Below are 4,731 nucleotides of genomic sequence, written 5' to 3' on the forward strand. Positions count from 1 at the left end.
ATGTACCATAAGCATGGCTTAGATGCCATATTGTTTCTTGATCTATGGGTAGATTATACCAAGGGATTGCCGGAAAGTCAAAGGTGGCCCGTAGCGGGAACCTGGGATGCAGAGTGCATCATGAAAGTAGAGGAAGAGTTATGGAAAAGAAAGGTCAGACAGTCACAGAAAGACGCTGTTGAGTTATGGCGTAAAGAATCTCATAGACGTACAGAAAAAGCACGTAGACAAGAAGAGAGGAGTAAAGAAAGTTCAAATAAAGTTCAAGAAAATCTATTAATTGAGGAAGGTATCCGAGTGAAATCAGAACAAGTAAATAGACAAAGAAATGCTCTTATGAATGGTATGTATCCCCTTCTAGCCGAAGGACTACCTAAGGCTGCTCCAGAGATGCCAAAAGACTTGCCACCCCCATTATTTCCAATTAAGGTACATCCAAAAGGGCATCCCAGAACCGCAGAAGATGTTTTTCTTTCCTCATATCTAGACGACGCAGCTCCCGAGTATGCTAACGCCGCACCACATAGACCGTCTGGCGGAGGGGTTCAATGTCAGGATCAGGTATCTGTACCCGTGCAACAGCAAGTCCCGACGCAAGCGTCGGCAAGCACATCTGTTTCCGCATCTGTCTCCGCAGTCGATCCTACAGGGGTATCGACACCCATAGTTGCTGTGTCACGTTCAACGAATCCATTCACACCCGACGCCCCAGATGGGGCCACGGGAGGTGCTAGCAGTACCTTTACACCACCCAGAATAAATAAACTTGTTTTTCAAGAGTCAGCGCATTCTCGTACACCTAAATTCGTAAATGAACGTACGCTTAAAGAACTCCTTGTAAATTGTAGATATGACCCGGTGGTTGGTAAAGAGGATGAAATGGTCCTGGCATCATTACGTATCAGGCGAGCCGCAGAGTATTTAGCGAGGTTACCAGGGATGATTACGCATCTAGATAACATATATCATTTTGTTCAAACAGGACGAGATCCAGGATGTATTAACAGAGCTATGGAATTCCAGAAAGTAGAGATACAGGGGGAACTGTTACGTTTCCTCATAAACTGTGTAATCAGAAATCAAGACCGTCCGGGGGTAGACCCGAATGCAATGCTTATTCTTACAAGATGGAGTCAGAATATATCAGAAGGGAGACACGATAAGCAAAATTGTATAATAGCCATGTGCCGAAAAATCCGTAAAGAAATAGAGCGTATTCATGAAGAAAGATTGGGAACAGACGAGTTCGAGCAAGATGAAGTGTCCGAATCAGGGAATTCCGCAAGACAGTCAGAGACCATAGCCTATGTAGGCAGAGGAGGATCCTGTGATAATGCTAGATGTTTTTCTGATCCCATACACTCAGTATGCCCAAATAATAGCAGAACGTATCCGACGCCTATAATAAATCTGAAGTCTCCTGAACATTCGTTTCAAGCCGCAGATAAAATACTACGAGAACGAAGGGGTTACCACCTCCTCGATTCCATGGATGAGCAAGAATTAGCCAGATCAGCCGTTCACTGGATTGACAGTCCTGAAAAATACGGTGATGAGACCGTAGCACACACGTTTTTTAATCTCAGTACAGATGAACAACGTTTAGCTGGAATCTATATGATTCAGCAACTCCTCATATTATATAAGAGCCAACATGCTGACCCTGGTCCTTTACCTGATATATTAACGGAACTACTCACAAACAGATGGGGAGGTTCTAGTAACAAGCTAATTAAAGAGATATTAGTGTCACGTAAGCAGTATGTCCTTTTTGTAAGTCCGGATTCTCTCTCGCTGCCCCGCAGAGAAAGAGCGCCGTACTATATGGATAGACAAAATCCCTTACGAGAAGTGCACCCAATAAAAGGCGAAGACAATGAGTTTCACCGTGTATTTGTTTACACACCCATATCAAAAATGGAATTATTAGAAATGAAAAAAGTAGTACCTAGTCATGACAAAGACCCAGCGGGTTTCCACCGAGAAATTAAAGACATGTTACTGATGGGAGAGTATACCTTTCCTGATATTATGACGATATTAAAGGTGCTTTTGCCTGCTGGCATTTATGAAAAACTGAAAGAAAAAGAGTGGGAAGTGGGTGACCAAAAGATAGACTGGACAGCATTAGCAGAGGAAGAAAGGGGCCGAACTGCAGGTTCAGGGCTCGGGGATAAAGTTAAACTGTTACCAGGTTTACTAGTACAGGTACTGCCACGTTTATTAACTACAAAAAAGGAAGATTGGGGTGCAATCACAGCCTGCAAACAAAAGCAAGATGAAGACACAAGCGATTATTATGCTCGATTTGAAAAATGTTTTGGTATAAATAGCGGTATAAAAGCAAGTAGTGACTCATATCCACATCTATTTGTGACAAAATTAGTGGAAAATGCATTGCCCCCAGTGAAGAATAGAATATTGAAATTCGAGAGTACCTGGCAAAGTAACACTCCGTCGCAAATGCTACAAATGTTGCAGTATCATCACAATAGAATTAGGGATGAACAAGAACACGAGCATAGACGCATGAAAGATACAAAAATGAAAATGCTAGTTTCTCAGACAGTACCAGCAGATGGTCACAAAAAGGGTGTGACACATTCTGGTGATTCTGCAGTTCCTGTAAAAGGAACCTGCAATTACTGTAAACAACTAGGCCATTATGTACACGATTGTCCAGTCCTGAAACGTAATATAGCTACAGGCATTGCAAAGGAGAGACCACGATTAGTTAGACCAGATCAGAATGAACAAGGAGCTATGCAGCATGGACAGTCCATGCCAGTTCAGCAACAGTCCATGCCAGCCTCACAGCAACCCATACAGTTTGTGCCAGCTGCACCACCGTTGCCTGCTACTGCCACACAAACCACAACACGACAAATGTATCAGACTGCACAGTATGAATACCCTGAGTATCAGCGTTACGCATGAACCAGCCTAGAGAGGGAAGTTGACTTACCGCTTATCGAGATTCCTGTAGATCAAGAAGGACCTTATGTACATAGTGAATTATTAGGTCAAGATAGAAAATTCTTACTCGATACAGGGGCGAGTCGAACAACTATAAAACGTAGTGAAGTTCCAGGGGCACCCCTCTCAGGCTCTCAAAATGTTTCCCTTGGTTTTTCGGGAAAACCTATTGTTAATGAAGTATCACAGCCTCTACCACTTACGATAGGACCTTTGACACGAACTACAGATTTATTGCTTACTAAATCATGCCCAGAAAATCTGTTAGGAATTAAAACTCTGAAAGCACTAGGAGCCATAATATGTTGTTCTCCGGAAGGAGTAAGGTTGTTTTTACGTGATTTTAAAGGTCACTATGTGTCTAGAGACATGGATCCCCGACTACAGACTTTACCAGTACATCTATGGGCACAAGGCCCTACGGATGTTGGCTGCATGAACATTACACCCTATCGAGTCACACTGAAAGCAGGAGTGGTACTACCACGAATGCGACAATACAAGTTACCGCATGATGCTGTAGTGGCTTTGCTGAAAATCATTGATGAGCTGATTGCCCAGGGAGTAGTTGTAGAAACAGACTCCAATGTATGTAATTCACCGATAATTCCGATTCTTAAACGAACTGATCCTACTGCCCCACCAGTGTACCGATTGGTTATTGATTTGCGTGAACTAAACAAGTGTATTGTACCACAATTCCCTGTGGTCCCTGATATATCATCATTGTTGACAGCAATTGATTCCGAAGCAACATTCTTTACTGTAATAGATCTCAAGAATGCCTTTTTCAGCGTCCCAATAGATCCGGAAAGCCAATACTTGTTCGGATTCAGTTTAAATGGGCGCAGTTTTAAATTCTCACGCGCTCCCCAAGGATTCACAGAAAGCCCCAGCATCTACAGCCAAGCACTGAAACGAGAACTTGACAGTATCCACATGCCAGTCAATACTGCACTGCTTCAATATGTCGATGATCTGCTGATCACAGCGAGAAGCGAGCCAGAATGTGAAAAAGCTTCTCTGACAGTTTTACATTTCCTAGCCGACAAGGGGCACAAGGTGTCTCCTTCTAAGCTGCAATTCTGTGTCCAGCGAGTTATTTATCTTGGTCACTCGCTGTCCAAGGAGGGAAGGCAGCTTACACCAGATCGCATCCAGTTAATTGCTAACATGTCAATACCCCAGACACAAAAGGAGGTGCGAGCTTTCATAGGCCTCACTTCATATTGTAGGCAGTGGATCCCTCAGTACGCATTTCTAGCAAAACCACTCATTCAGTTAACCACACAGGAGGCAGCCACATCGACTGTTCTCCCTTGGACTCAGGAACATACACAAGCTTTTGAAAGCCTAAAGGAAGCTTTATGTCAAGCACCTGTTTTAGCAACACCATGTTATAGCAAACATTTTACACTCTTTGTCACAGAACGCGAAGGTACTGCCTTGTCAGTACTCACTCAGGATCAAGCAGGATCACGCAAGCCATGTGCTTATTTTTCCAGTACATTAGATCCCGTAGCTCAGGCTTTGCCTGCATGCCTGAAATCAGTGGCAGCGACAGCTTTAGCAATCAGACAAAGCGATGCCATAGTGTTAGGACATCCATTGACAGTACAAGTACCACATGCAGTAGAGGTTCTTGTGAACCGAACACAAACACAACACTTGACCATAGCAAGACTTACCGGTTATGAACTGACATTGTTTCAACCACACATAGAGATCCGACGGTGTAATACATTGAATCCTGCT

The sequence above is a fragment of the Triturus cristatus genome, chromosome 6 (assembly GCF_964204655.1).
Source record: "Triturus cristatus chromosome 6, aTriCri1.1, whole genome shotgun sequence".
Classification (NCBI taxonomy): domain Eukaryota; kingdom Metazoa; phylum Chordata; class Amphibia; order Caudata; family Salamandridae; genus Triturus; species Triturus cristatus.